The 14127-nt window shown below is 50.8% G+C and overlaps 16 non-coding genes across 16 annotated transcripts; 2 read left to right on the forward strand and 14 right to left on the reverse strand.

The window, feature by feature from the left end:
* Positions 1 to 914: 914 nt before the first annotated feature.
* Positions 915 to 988, reverse strand: trnan-guu (transfer RNA asparagine (anticodon GUU)). Its single transcript has one exon. It is a non-coding gene; the product is annotated as a tRNA-Asn (tRNA).
* Positions 989 to 1189: 201 nt separating this feature from the next.
* On the reverse strand, positions 1190 to 1262 carry trnak-cuu (transfer RNA lysine (anticodon CUU)). Its single transcript has one exon. It is a non-coding gene; the product is annotated as a tRNA-Lys (tRNA).
* An 858-nt stretch (positions 1263 to 2120) lies between these two features.
* On the reverse strand, positions 2121 to 2261 carry LOC141283239 (U4 spliceosomal RNA). The gene has a single exon (XR_012338120.1). It is a non-coding gene; the product is annotated as a U4 spliceosomal RNA (small nuclear RNA).
* Positions 2262 to 2721: 460 nt separating this feature from the next.
* On the forward strand, positions 2722 to 2803 carry trnas-gcu (transfer RNA serine (anticodon GCU)). The gene has a single exon. It is a non-coding gene; the product is annotated as a tRNA-Ser (tRNA).
* A 1001-nt stretch (positions 2804 to 3804) lies between these two features.
* On the reverse strand, positions 3805 to 3878 carry trnan-guu (transfer RNA asparagine (anticodon GUU)). Its single transcript has one exon. It is a non-coding gene; the product is annotated as a tRNA-Asn (tRNA).
* A 1132-nt stretch (positions 3879 to 5010) lies between these two features.
* LOC141283246 (U4 spliceosomal RNA) lies at positions 5011 to 5151 on the reverse strand. Its single transcript, XR_012338121.1, has one exon. It is a non-coding gene; the product is annotated as a U4 spliceosomal RNA (small nuclear RNA).
* A 460-nt stretch (positions 5152 to 5611) lies between these two features.
* trnas-gcu (transfer RNA serine (anticodon GCU)) lies at positions 5612 to 5693 on the forward strand. The gene has a single exon. It is a non-coding gene; the product is annotated as a tRNA-Ser (tRNA).
* Positions 5694 to 6694: 1001 nt separating this feature from the next.
* Positions 6695 to 6768, reverse strand: trnan-guu (transfer RNA asparagine (anticodon GUU)). The gene has a single exon. It is a non-coding gene; the product is annotated as a tRNA-Asn (tRNA).
* Positions 6769 to 6969: 201 nt separating this feature from the next.
* trnak-cuu (transfer RNA lysine (anticodon CUU)) lies at positions 6970 to 7042 on the reverse strand. The gene has a single exon. It is a non-coding gene; the product is annotated as a tRNA-Lys (tRNA).
* Positions 7043 to 7900: 858 nt separating this feature from the next.
* Positions 7901 to 8041, reverse strand: LOC141283254 (U4 spliceosomal RNA). Its single transcript, XR_012338122.1, has one exon. It is a non-coding gene; the product is annotated as a U4 spliceosomal RNA (small nuclear RNA).
* A 1543-nt stretch (positions 8042 to 9584) lies between these two features.
* On the reverse strand, positions 9585 to 9658 carry trnan-guu (transfer RNA asparagine (anticodon GUU)). The gene has a single exon. It is a non-coding gene; the product is annotated as a tRNA-Asn (tRNA).
* A 201-nt stretch (positions 9659 to 9859) lies between these two features.
* trnak-cuu (transfer RNA lysine (anticodon CUU)) lies at positions 9860 to 9932 on the reverse strand. The gene has a single exon. It is a non-coding gene; the product is annotated as a tRNA-Lys (tRNA).
* Positions 9933 to 10790: 858 nt separating this feature from the next.
* LOC141283260 (U4 spliceosomal RNA) lies at positions 10791 to 10931 on the reverse strand. Its single transcript, XR_012338123.1, has one exon. It is a non-coding gene; the product is annotated as a U4 spliceosomal RNA (small nuclear RNA).
* Positions 10932 to 12474: 1543 nt separating this feature from the next.
* Positions 12475 to 12548, reverse strand: trnan-guu (transfer RNA asparagine (anticodon GUU)). The gene has a single exon. It is a non-coding gene; the product is annotated as a tRNA-Asn (tRNA).
* Positions 12549 to 12749: 201 nt separating this feature from the next.
* Positions 12750 to 12822, reverse strand: trnak-cuu (transfer RNA lysine (anticodon CUU)). The gene has a single exon. It is a non-coding gene; the product is annotated as a tRNA-Lys (tRNA).
* Positions 12823 to 13680: 858 nt separating this feature from the next.
* Positions 13681 to 13821, reverse strand: LOC141283274 (U4 spliceosomal RNA). Its single transcript, XR_012338125.1, has one exon. It is a non-coding gene; the product is annotated as a U4 spliceosomal RNA (small nuclear RNA).
* Between the last annotated feature and the right edge of the window lie 306 nt (positions 13822 to 14127).

The raw sequence follows: 14127 nt of genomic DNA on the forward strand, positions 1-14127 counted from the left end.
TTCACCGAGCGCTCTACTAATGAGCTGGTGGTCTGAATCGGGAGTGTTAAACAAAAGGACCGCGCAAAACGAAAGGTGGTCGAGTGGTTAAGGCGATGCAAGGCTAGTCCGTTGTGCTCGGCACGCCTTGGTTTGTGTGGGTTCGAATCCCATCCTCTTCATTTGATGCTTTAGCACCACTGAGAGCCCACCGGAACAGACAGGCCCAACCTGTTTACGATGGGTAGCGGCGAGCTGTGACTGTGCTGTAGTTTATTGATAACTGCCGCAAAGTCTTGAGAACATATTGACAAAACAACAAGTCTTCTGGCTCCGGCACGCTATGATCGGTGGACACCTCTTTGACGAGGACCAACAACCAGCCACGCCAATAAAAGGAAACAAAACGAAGCAAGACTATCTTTCTCAACAAGCCTCCAGAGAGACTGGCAAAAATTGCCGATGCTGACTGTATTTTCAAGTCATCCCGGTGGGGTATTGGGTATTGACTTTGTGGCAACATGGAACTTTTGCATCTACATTAATATTAGTCTGTTTCTTCTTATTCTGAGGTCACCGTAGCCACCAGATCCATTCTGTATTCCGATCTGATGGTCACTACAGTCCCCCGGTTCCAGTCCGTACCAAGAGCAGATAGTGGATCAGCACCTTCAGCCGAATGTCAGCGGAAACTATGTCAACTAGATGAGCCCCAGAGACAGATCATCAGTAAAGAAGGCATCCACATGCCACAGCAAACTACTCGAGCTGGTGAAAATGTTCACCAAACACCCGCCGCTGAATTCTTTTAAAACAAGCCAGCTTATTGAAGGTGCACAAGATAAACGCCCTGAGAAAGCTGTGCCTCGCAACCCTAAGAATGGCATAGGCGTTAGTGGACACCTGACGCGCGTGCAAAACTCCGGCATTTCACACGTCCCTGGGTGGGCTCGAACCACCAACCTTTCGGTTAACAGCCGAACGCGCTAACCGATTGCGCCACAGAGACAGCCGCTGTTGCTTGCTGCCGCCGGATCACCGGTGTAAAAGCAAGGGTTAGGGTTAGTGATAGGGATTAAAATCGCTCGCACTAACAGCGACATCTGTTTTGAAAGATGTTTCCGGAGCTCGCAAAATCCACTCAGCCTGCGCGGCGAATGGGCACGCTGGAGCCCGCCACCCTTTTGGGAAGAAAGAGAGTCAACAGAGCCGCCCAACGTGGGGCTCGAACCCACGACCCTGAGATTAAGAGTCTCATGCTCTACCGACTGAGCTAGCCGGGCTGGTCGTGGGCTTCTTCACCGGGTCGGACCCAGTTTTCATCGGCCCCCAAATTACACAGGCGAAACGGAGGCTCTCGCGTTGTGCGAGACTGTCGAGCCCTCCCCGTGGGTAGGGCTTAGAGCAGGCTTAGAGTTTTCTTCTGTCGGTTTTGACCCAATCTATTTTTGGGAAGCGCAGTTTGACCCAGCAGTGCGGGCCAACAACACGTTCTGTTTTGCCGCGTGAAGGCGGGTCAATGCTTTGGACAGCGTATGGTTGAGATGTGATTTTCCACCAATTTGGGGCACCTTTCTTAAGGAAATCAAGGATGATTTGATGGGAAATGGCAAACTGCTGTAGCGTTTGGCTAACAAGCCAAAGCTACAAAGGATGTACCGGTGCCCCGTCGTCCGAGCAGAATCCACATTCGGCCGTAATCGGAGGTTACTACTAACGTTCGATTGTGTCTCATAGGGAGTTTGACGCAGGGCCTCAGTGGAAAACAGGCCCTCGGCGGCTGAAACAAAAGACGAAGAAGGCATCCACATGCACATGATTCAGGAGTGTTAAACAAAGAAACCACGCAAGATGACGAGGTGGTCCAGCGGTTAAGGCGGTGGAAGGCTAATACATTGTGCTCGACATGCACTGGAAGCTTTAGCGCCACTGAGAGCCCACCGGACCAGACAGGCCCAACCTGTTTACGATGGGTAACGGTGAGCTGTAATTGCGCTGCAGTTTAATGATACCCGTCTTAAGGACATATTTACAAAACAACAAGCCTTCTGGCTCTGGCGCTCAATCATCAGCAGACACCTTTTCAACGAGAAGCAAAACCTAAACGAAACAAGACTACTTTTTCTCAACAATACTCTAAGCCTCCAGAGAGGCTAGCAAAAATTGCCAAAGCTGACTGTATTTCAAGTCATCCTGGCGGGGTATTGGGTAAAGTTTTCAACCAGCAATGATCGCGCCTCGGATAAACCTCACAGGCTACAATATTGCCTCTGCGAAAGAATGCCGGCGACGGTCGTGACCTTTTCAGGCACCTACGTGGATGTGAGCCGACAAGGTGGTAGCAAGCTTTAAACTGCCGCACAAACAGTCTCCTGGCACGGGTTGCTGCACCGTGTTTCTACGGAACAGATTAGAGGTGTGTAAAAGACGGCTCATTCACTATTCCCTCTGTGCTCAAAACAGCCTGCTGAAAGCACAGCAGCAGCTGAAAAGGTCCGCAGCATGGCCTCTCTCAGTCAGCAAGGGGGCGGGGAGGCCGAGTGGTTAAGGCGATGGACTGCTAATCCCATCCTTGTCGTTCGGTTCCTTTAGCACTGGACCTTAATCTAGGTCCTGGGGACCCCATGCTGAACTTTTTGTGTGTCCTCCTTATCTAACACACTCAGTTCAGTTCTTTGAGTTCTCTACTAATGAGCTGATGATCTGAATCGGGAGTGCTAAATAAAAGACGCCACGTAATATGACGAGGTGGCCGAGTGGTTAAGGCGATGGACTGCTAATCCATTGTGCTCTGCACGCGTGGGTTCGAATCCCATCCTCGTCGTTTGGTACATTTAGCAGTGATCCTCGGTCCTGGGGACCCCACTCTGCAATTTTTGTGTGTCTTCCCTATCTGACACACTCAGTTCAGTTCACCGAGCGCTCTACTAATGAGCTGGTGGTCTGAATCGGGAGTGTTAAACAAAAGGACCGCGCAAAACGAAAGGTGGTCGAGTGGTTAAGGCGATGCAAGGCTAGTCCGTTGTGCTCGGCACGCCTTGGTTTGTGTGGGTTCGAATCCCATCCTCTTCATTTGATGCTTTAGCACCACTGAGAGCCCACCGGAACAGACAGGCCCAACCTGTTTACGATGGGTAGCGGCGAGCTGTGACTGTGCTGTAGTTTATTGATAACTGCCGCAAAGTCTTGAGAACATATTGACAAAACAACAAGTCTTCTGGCTCCGGCACGCTATGATCGGTGGACACCTCTTTGACGAGGACCAACAACCAGCCACGCCAATAAAAGGAAACAAAACGAAGCAAGACTATCTTTCTCAACAAGCCTCCAGAGAGACTGGCAAAAATTGCCGATGCTGACTGTATTTTCAAGTCATCCCGGTGGGGTATTGGGTATTGACTTTGTGGCAACATGGAACTTTTGCATCTACATTAATATTAGTCTGTTTCTTCTTATTCTGAGGTCACCGTAGCCACCAGATCCATTCTGTATTCCGATCTGATGGTCACTACAGTCCCCCGGTTCCAGTCCGTACCAAGAGCAGATAGTGGATCAGCACCTTCAGCCGAATGTCAGCGGAAACTATGTCAACTAGATGAGCCCCAGAGACAGATCATCAGTAAAGAAGGCATCCACATGCCACAGCAAACTACTCGAGCTGGTGAAAATGTTCACCAAACACCCGCCGCTGAATTCTTTTAAAACAAGCCAGCTTATTGAAGGTGCACAAGATAAACGCCCTGAGAAAGCTGTGCCTCGCAACCCTAAGAATGGCATAGGCGTTAGTGGACACCTGACGCGCGTGCAAAACTCCGGCATTTCACACGTCCCTGGGTGGGCTCGAACCACCAACCTTTCGGTTAACAGCCGAACGCGCTAACCGATTGCGCCACAGAGACATCCGCTGTTGCTTGCTGCCGCCGGATCACCGGTGTAAAAGCAAGGGTTAGGGTTAGTGATAGGGATTAAAATCGCTCGCACTAACAGCGACATCTGTTTTGAAAGATGTTTCCGGAGCTCGCAAAATCCACTCAGCCTGCGCGGCGAATGGGCACGCTGGAGCCCGCCACCCTTTTGGGAAGAAAGAGAGTCAACAGAGCCGCCCAACGTGGGGCTCGAACACACGACCCTGAGATTAAGAGTCTCATGCTCTACCGACTGAGCTAGCCGGGCTGGTCGTGGGCTTCTTCACCGGGTCGGACCCAGTTTTCATCGGCCCCCAAATTACACAGGCGAAACGGAGGCTCTCGCGTTGTGCGAGACTGTCGAGCCCTCCCCGTGGGTAGGGCTTAGAGCAGGCTTAGAGTTTTCTTCTGTCGGTTTTGACCCAATCTATTTTTGGGAAGCGCAGTTTGACCCAGCAGTGCGGGCCAACAACACGTTCTGTTTTGCCGCGTGAAGGCGGGTCAATGCTTTGGACAGCGTATGGTTGAGATGTGATTTTCCACCAATTTGGGGCACCTTTCTTAAGGAAATCAAGGATGATTTGATGGGAAATGGCAAACTGCTGTAGCGTTTGGCTAACAAGCCAAAGCTACAAAGGATGTACCGGTGCCCCGTCGTCCGAGCAGAATCCACATTCGGCCGTAATCGGAGGTTACTACTAACGTTCGATTGTGTCTCATAGGGAGTTTGACGCAGGGCCTCAGTGGAAAACAGGCCCTCGGCGGCTGAAACAAAAGACGAAGAAGGCATCCACATGCACATGATTCAGGAGTGTTAAACAAAGAAACCACGCAAGATGACGAGGTGGTCCAGCGGTTAAGGCGGTGGAAGGCTAATACATTGTGCTCGACATGCACTGGAAGCTTTAGCGCCACTGAGAGCCCACCGGACCAGACAGGCCCAACCTGTTTACGATGGGTAACGGTGAGCTGTAATTGCGCTGCAGTTTAATGATACCCGTCTTGAGGACATATTTACAAAACAACAAGCCTTCTGGCTCTGGCGCTCAATCATCAGCAGACACCTTTTCAACGAGAAGCAAAACCTAAACGAAACAAGACTACTTTTTCTCAACAATACTCTAAGCCTCCAGAGAGGCTAGCAAAAATTGCCAAAGCTGACTGTATTTCAAGTCATCCTGGCGGGGTATTGGGTAAAGTTTTCAACCAGCAATGATCGCGCCTCGGATAAACCTCACAGGCTACAATATTGCCTCTGCGAAAGAATGCCGGCGACGGTCGTGACCTTTTCAGGCACCTACGTGGATGTGAACCGACAAGGTGGTAGCAAGCTTTAAACTGCCGCACAAACAGTCTCCTGGCACGGGTTGCTGCACCGTGTTTCTACGGAACAGATTAGAGGTGTGTAAAAGACGGCTCATTCACTATTCCCTCTGTGCTCAAAACAGCCTGCTGAAAGCACAGCAGCAGCTGAAAAGGTCCGCAGCATGGCCTCTCTCAGTCAGCAAGGGGGCGGGGAGGCCGAGTGGTTAAGGCGATGGACTGCTAATCCCATCCTTGTCGTTCGGTTCCTTTAGCACTGGACCTTGATCTAGGTCCTGGGGACCCCATGCTGAACTTTTTGTGTGTCCTCCTTATCTAACACACTCAGTTCAGTTCTTTGAGTTCTCTACTAATGAGCTGATGATCTGAATCGGGAGTGCTAAATAAAAGACGCCACGTAATATGACGAGGTGGCCGAGTGGTTAAGGCGATGGACTGCTAATCCATTGTGCTCTGCACGCGTGGGTTCGAATCCCATCCTCGTCGTTCGGTACATTTAGCAGTGATCCTCGGTCCTGGGGACCCCACTCTGCAATTTTTGTGTGTCTTCCCTATCTGACACACTCAGTTCAGTTCACCGAGCGCTCTACTAATGAGCTGGTGGTCTGAATCGGGAGTGTTAAACAAAAGGACCGCGCAAAACGAAAGGTGGTCGAGTGGTTAAGGCGATGCAAGGCTAGTCCGTTGTGCTCGGCACGCCTTGGTTTGTGTGGGTTCCAATCCCATCCTCTTCATTTGATGCTTTAGCACCACTGAGAGCCCACCGGAACAGACAGGCCCAACCTGTTTACGATGGGTAGCGGCGAGCTGTGACTGTGCTGTAGTTTATTGATAACTGCCGCAAAGTCTTGAGAACATATTGACAAAACAACAAGTCTTCTGGCTCCGGCACGCTATGATCGGTGGACACCTCTTTGACGAGGACCAACAACCAGCCACGCCAATAAAAGGAAACAAAACGAAGCAAGACTATCTTTCTCAACAAGCCTCCAGAGAGACTGGCAAAAATTGCCGATGCTGACTGTATTTTCAAGTCATCCCGGTGGGGTATTGGGTATTGACTTTGTGGCAACATGGAACTTTTGCATCTACATTAATATTAGTCTGTTTCTTCTTATTCTGAGGTCACCGTAGCCACCAGATCCATTCTGTATTCCGATCTGATGGTCACTACAGTCCCCCGGTTCCAGTCCGTACCAAGAGCAGATAGTGGATCAGCACCTTCAGCCGAATGTCAGCGGAAACTATGTCAACTAGATGAGCCCCAGAGACAGATCATCAGTAAAGAAGGCATCCACATGCCACAGCAAACTACTCGAGCTGGTGAAAATGTTCACCAAACACCCGCCGCTGAATTCTTTTAAAACAAGCCAGCTTATTGAAGGTGCACAAGATAAACGCCCTGAGAAAGCTGTGCCTCGCAACCCTAAGAATGGCATAGGCGTTAGTGGACACCTGACGCGCGTGCAAAACTCCGGCATTTCACACGTCCCTGGGTGGGCTCGAACCACCAACCTTTCGGTTAACAGCCGAACGCGCTAACCGATTGCGCCACAGAGACAGCCGCTGTTGCTTGCTGCCGCCGGATCACCGGTGTAAAAGCAAGGGTTAGGGTTAGTGATAGGGATTAAAATCGCTCGCACTAACAGCGACATCTGTTTTGAAAGATGTTTCCGGAGCTCGCAAAATCCACTCAGCCTGCGCGGCGAATGGGCACGCTGGAGCCCGCCACCCTTTTGGGAAGAAAGAGAGTCAACAGAGCCGCCCAACGTGGGGCTCGAACCCACGACCCTGAGATTAAGAGTCTCATGCTCTACCGACTGAGCTAGCCGGGCTGGTCGTGGGCTTCTTCACCGGGTCGGACCCAGTTTTCATCGGCCCCCAAATTACACAGGCGAAACGGAGGCTCTCGCGTTGTGCGAGACTGTCGAGCCCTCCCCGTGGGTAGGGCTTAGAGCAGGCTTAGAGTTTTCTTCTGTCGGTTTTGACCCAATCTATTTTTGGGAAGCGCAGTTTGACCCAGCAGTGCGGGCCAACAACACGTTCTGTTTTGCCGCGTGAAGGCGGGTCAATGCTTTGGACAGCGTATGGTTGAGATGTGATTTTCCACCAATTTGGGGCACCTTTCTTAAGGAAATCAAGGATGATTTGATGGGAAATGGCAAACTGCTGTAGCGTTTGGCTAACAAGCCAAAGCTACAAAGGATGTACCGGTGCCCCGTCGTCCGAGCAGAATCCACATTCGGCCGTAATCGGAGGTTACTACTAACGTTCGATTGTGTCTCATAGGGAGTTTGACGCAGGGCCTCAGTGGAAAACAGGCCCTCGGCGGCTGAAACAAAAGACGAAGAAGGCATCCACATGCACATGATTCAGGAGTGTTAAACAAAGAAACCACGCAAGATGACGAGGTGGTCCAGCGGTTAAGGCGGTGGAAGGCTAATACATTGTGCTCGACATGCACTGGAAGCTTTAGCGCCACTGAGAGCCCACCGGACCAGACAGGCCCAACCTGTTTACGATGGGTAACGGTGAGCTGTAATTGCGCTGCAGTTTAATGATACCCGTCTTGAGGACATATTTACAAAACAACAAGCCTTCTGGCTCTGGCGCTCAATCATCAGCAGACACCTTTTCAACGAGAAGCAAAACCTAAACGAAACAAGACTACTTTTTCTCAACAATACTCTAAGCCTCCAGAGAGGCTAGCAAAAATTGCCAAAGCTGACTGTATTTCAAGTCATCCTGGCGGGGTATTGGGTAAAGTTTTCAACCAGCAATGATCGCGCCTCGGATAAACCTCACAGGCTACAATATTGCCTCTGCGAAAGAATGCCGGCGACGGTCGTGACCTTTTCAGGCACCTACGTGGATGTGAACCGACAAGGTGGTAGCAAGCTTTAAACTGCCGCACAAACAGTCTCCTGGCACGGGTTGCTGCACCGTGTTTCTACGGAACAGATTAGAGGTGTGTAAAAGACGGCTCATTCACTATTCCATCTGTGCTCAAAACAGCCTGCTGAAAGCACAGCAGCAGCTGAAAAGGTCCGCAGCATGGCCTCTCTCAGTCAGCAAGGGGGCGGGGAGGCCGAGTGGTTAAGGCGATGGACTGCTAATCCCATCCTTGTCGTTCGGTTCCTTTAGCACTGGACCTTAATCTAGGTCCTGGGGACCCCATGCTGAACTTTTTGTGTGTCCTCCTTATCTAACACACTCAGTTCAGTTCTTTGAGTTCTCTACTAATGAGCTGATGATCTGAATCGGGAGTGCTAAATAAAAGACGCCACGTAATATGACGAGGTGGCCGAGTGGTTAAGGCGATGGACTGCTAATCCATTGTGCTCTGCACGCGTGGGTTCGAATCCCATCCTTGTCGTTCGGTACATTTAGCAGTGATCCTCGGTCCTGGGGACCCCACTCTGCAATTTTTGTGTGTCTTCCCTATCTGACACACTCAGTTCAGTTCACCGAGCGCTCTACTAATGAGCTGGTGGTCTGAATCGGGAGTGTTAAACAAAAGGACCGTGCAAAACGAAAGGTGGTCGAGTGGTTAAGGCGATGCAAGGCTAGTCCGTTGTGCTCGGCACGCCTTGGTTTGTGTGGGTTCGAATCCCATCCTCTTCATTTGATGCTTTAGCACCACTGAGAGCCCACCGGAACAGACAGGCCCAACCTGTTTACGATGGGTAGCGGCGAGCTGTGACTGTGCTGTAGTTTATTGATAACTGCCGCAAAGTCTTGAGAACATATTGACAAAACAACAAGTCTTCTGGCTCCGGCACGCTATGATCGGTGGACACCTCTTTGACGAGGACCAACAACCAGCCACGCCAATAAAAGGAAACAAAACGAAGCAAGACTATCTTTCTCAACAAGCCTCCAGAGAGACTGGCAAAAATTGCCGATGCTGACTGTATTTTCAAGTCATCCCGGTGGGGTATTGGGTATTGACTTTGTGGCAACATGGAACTTTTGCATCTACATTAATATTAGTCTGTTTCTTCTTATTCTGAGGTCACCGTAGCCACCAGATCCATTCTGTATTCCGATCTGATGGTCACTACAGTCCCCCGGTTCCAGTCCGTACCAAGAGCAGATAGTGGATCAGCACCTTCAGCCGAATGTCAGCGGAAACTATGTCAACTAGATGAGCCCCAGAGACAGATCATCAGTAAAGAAGGCATCCACATGCCACAGCAAACTACTCGAGCTGGTGAAAATGTTCACCAAACACCCGCCGCTGAATTCTTTTAAAACAAGCCAGCTTATTGAAGGTGCACAAGATAAACGCCCTGAGAAAGCTGTGCCTCGCAACCCTAAGAATGGCATAGGCGTTAGTGGACACCTGACGCGCGTGCAAAACTCCGGCATTTCACACGTCCCTGGGTGGGCTCGAACCACCAACCTTTCGGTTAACAGCCGAACGCGCTAACCGATTGCGCCACAGAGACAGCCGCTGTTGCTTGCTGCCGCCGGATCACCGGTGTAAAAGCAAGGGTTAGGGTTAGTGATAGGGATTAAAATCGCTCGCACTAACAGCGACATCTGTTTTGAAAGATGTTTCCGGAGCTCGCAAAATCCACTCAGCCTGCGCGGCGAATGGGCACGCTGGAGCCCGCCACCCTTTTGGGAAGAAAGAGAGTCAACAGAGCCGCCCAACGTGGGGCTCGAACCCACGACCCTGAGATTAAGAGTCTCATGCTCTACCGACTGAGCTAGCCGGGCTGGTCGTGGGCTTCTTCACCGGGTCGGACCCAGTTTTCATCGGGCCCCAAATTACACAGGCGAAACGGAGGCTCTCGCGTTGTGCGAGACTGTCGAGCCCTCCCCGTGGGTAGGGCTTAGAGCAGGCTTAGAGTTTTCTTCTGTCGGTTTTGACCCAATCTATTTTTGGGAAGCGCAGTTTGACCCAGCAGTGCGGGCCAACAACACGTTCTGTTTTGCCGCGTGAAGGCGGGTCAATGCTTTGGACAGCGTATGGTTGAGATGTGATTTTCCACCAATTTGGGGCACCTTTCTTAAGGAAATCAAGGATGATTTGATGGGAAATGGCAAACTGCTGTAGCGTTTGGCTAACAAGCCAAAGCTACAAAGGATGTACCGGTGCCCCGTCGTCCGAGCAGAATCCACATTCGGCCGTAATCGGAGGTTACTACTAACGTTCGATTGTGTCTCATAGGGAGTTTGACGCAGGGCCTCAGTGGAAAACAGGCCCTCGGCGGCTGAAACAAAAGACGAAGAAGGCATCCACATGCACATGATTCAGGAGTGTTAAACAAAGAAACCACGCAAGATGACGAGGTGGTCCAGCGGTTAAGGCGGTGGAAGGCTAATACATTGTGCTCGACATGCACTGGAAGCTTTAGCGCCACTGAGAGCCCACCGGACCAGACAGGCCCAACCTGTTTACGATGGGTAACGGTGAGCTGTAATTGCGCTGCAGTTTAATGATACCCGTCTTAAGGACATATTTACAAAACAACAAGCCTTCTGGCTCTGGCGCTCAATCATCAGCAGACACCTTTTCAACGAGAAGCAAAACCTAAACGAAACAAGACTACTTTTTCTCAACAATACTCTAAGCCTCCAGAGAGGCTAGCAAAAATTGCCAAAGCTGACTGTATTTCAAGTCATCCTGGCGGGGTATTGGGTAAAGTTTTCAACCAGCAATGATCGCGCCTCGGATAAACCTCACAGGCTACAATATTGCCTCTGCGAAAGAATGCCGGCGACGGTCGTGACCTTTTCAGGCACCTACGTGGATGTGAGCCGACAAGGTGGTAGCAAGCTTTAAACTGCCGCACAAACAGTCTCCTGGCACGGGTTGCTGCACCGTGTTTCTACGGAACAGATTAGAGGTGTGTAAAAGACGGCTCATTCACTATTCCCTCTGTGCTCAAAACAGCCTGCTGAAAGCACAGCAGCAGCTGAAAAGGTCCGCAGCATGGCCTCTCTCAGTCAGCAAGGGGGCGGGGAGGCCGAGTGGTTAAGGCGATGGACTGCTAATCCCATCCTTGTCGTTCGGTTCCTTTAGCACTGGACCTTAATCTAGGTCCTGGGGACCCCATGCTGAACTTTTTGTGTGTCCTCCTTATCTAACACACTCAGTTCAGTTCTTTGAGTTCTCTACTAATGAGCTGATGATCTGAATCGGGAGTGCTAAATAAAAGACGCCACGTAATATGACGAGGTGGCCGAGTGGTTAAGGCGATGGACTGCTAATCCATTGTGCTCTGCACGCGTGGGTTCGAATCCCATCCTTGTCGTTCGGTACATTTAGCAGTGATCCTCGGTCCTGGGGACCCCACTCTGCAATTTTTGTGTGTCTTCCCTATCTGACACACTCAGTTCAGTTCACCGAGCGCTCTACTAATGAGCTGGTGGTCTGAATCGGGAGTGTTAAACAAAAGGACCGTGCAAAACGAAAGGTGGTCGAGTGGTTAAGGCGATGCAAGGCTAGTCCGTTGTGCTCGGCACGCCTTGGTTTGTGTGGGTTCGAATCCCATCCTCTTCATTTGATGCTTTAGCACCACTGAGAGCCCACCGGAACAGACAGGCCCAACCTGTTTACGATGGGTAGCGGCGAGCTGTGACTGTGCTGTAGTTTATTGATAACTGCCGCAAAGTCTTGAGAACATATTGACAAAACAACAAGTCTTCTGGCTCCGGCACGCTATGATCGGTGGACACCTCTTTGACGAGGACCAACAACCAGCCACGCCAATAAAAGGAAACAAAACGAAGCAAGACTATCTTTCTCAACAAGCCTCCAGAGAGACTGGCAAAAATTGCCGATGCTGACTGTATTTTCAAGTCATCCCGGTGGGGTATTGGGTATTGACTTTGTGGCAACATGGAACTTTTGCATCTACATTAATATTAGTCTGTTTCTTCTTATTCTGAGGTCACCGTAGCCACCAGATCCATTCTGTATTCCGATCTGATGGTCACTACAGTCCCCCGGTTCCAGTCCGTACCAAGAGCAGATAGTGGATCAGCACCTTCAGCCGAATGTCAGCGGAAACTATGTCAACTAGATGAGCCCCAGAGACAGATCATCAGTAAAGAAGGCATCCACATGCCACAGCAAACTACTCGAGCTGGTGAAAATGTTCACCAAACACCCGCCGCTGAATTCTTTTAAAACAAGCCAGCTTATTGAAGGTGCACAAGATAAACGCCCTGAGAAAGCTGTGCCTCGCAACCCTAAGAATGGCATAGGCGTTAGTGGACACCTGACGCGCGTGCAAAACTCCGGCATTTCACACGTCCCTGGGTGGGCTCGAACCACCAACCTTTCGGTTAACAGCCGAACGCGCTAACCGATTGCGCCACAGAGACAGCCGCTGTTGCTTGCTGCCGCCGGATCACCGGTGTAAAAGCAAGGGTTAGGGTTAGTGATAGGGATTAAAATCGCTCGCACTAACAGCGACATCTGTTTTGAAAGATGTTTCCGGAGCTCGCAAAATCCACTCAGCCTGCGCGGCGAATGGGCACGCTGGAGCCCGCCACCCTTTTGGGAAGAAAGAGAGTCAACAGAGCCGCCCAACGTGGGGCTCGAACCCACGACCCTGAGATTAAGAGTCTCATGCTCTACCGACTGAGCTAGCCGGGCTGGTCGTGGGCTTCTTCACCGGGTCGGACCCAGTTTTCATCGGGCCCCAAATTACACAGGCGAAACGGAGGCTCTCGCGTTGTGCGAGACTGTCGAGCCCTCCCCGTGGGTAGGGCTTAGAGCAGGCTTAGAGTTTTCTTCTGTCGGTTTTGACCCAATCTATTTTTGGGAAGCGCAGTTTGACCCAGCAGTGCGGGCCAACAACACGTTCTGTTTTGCCGCGTGAAGGCGGGTCAATGCTTTGGACAGCGTATGGTTGAGATGTGATTTTCCACCAATTTGGGGCACCTTTCTTAAGGAAATCAAGGATGATTTGATGGGAAATGGCAAACTGCTGTAGCGTTTGGCTAACAAGCCAAAGCTACAAAGGATGTACCGGTGCCCCGTCGTCCGAGCAGAATCCACATTCGGCCGTAATCGGAGGTTACTACTAACGTTCGATTGTGTCTCATAGGGAGTTTGACGCAGGGCCTCAGTGGAAAACAGGCCCTCGGCGGCTGAAACAAAAGACGAAGAAGGCATCCACATGCACATGATTCAGGAGTGTTAAACAAAGAAACCACGCAAGATGACGAGGTGGTCCAGCGGTTAAGGCGGTGGAAGGCTAATACATTGTGCTCGACATGCACTGGAAGCTTTAGCGCCACTGAGAGCCCACCGGACCAGACAGGCCCAACCTGTTTACGATGGGTAACGGTGAGCTGTAATTGCGCTGCAGTTTAATGATACCCGTCTTAAGGACATATTTACAAAACAACAAGCCTTCTGGCTCTGGCGCTCAATCATCAGCAGACACCTTTTCAACGAGAAGCAAAACCTAAACGAAACAAGACTACTTTTTCTCAACAATACTCTAAGCCTCCAGAGAGGCTAGCAAAAATTGCCAAAGCTGACTGTATTTCAAGTCATCCTGGCGGGGTATTGGGTAAAGTTTTCAACCAGCAATGATCGCGCCTCGGATAAACCTCACAGGCTACAATATTGCCTCTGCGAAAGAATGCCGGCGACGGTCGTGACCTTTTCAGGCACCTACGTGGATGTGAGCCGACAAGGTGGTAGCAAGCTTTAAACTGCCGCACAAACAGTCTCCTGGCACGGGTTGCTGCACCGTGTTTCTACGGAACAGATTAGAGGTGTGTAAAAGACGGCTCATTCACTATTCCCTCTGTGCTCAAAACAGCCTGCTGAAAGCACAGCAGCAGCTGAAAAGGTCCGCAGCATGGCCTCTCTCAGTCAGCAAGGGGGCGGGGAGGCCGAGTGGTTAAGGCGATGGACTGCTAATCCCATCCTTGTCGTTCGGTTCCT

Source organism: Garra rufa, chromosome 1 (genome assembly GCF_049309525.1).
Source record: "Garra rufa chromosome 1, GarRuf1.0, whole genome shotgun sequence".
Taxonomy (NCBI): Eukaryota; Metazoa; Chordata; class Actinopteri; order Cypriniformes; family Cyprinidae; genus Garra; species Garra rufa.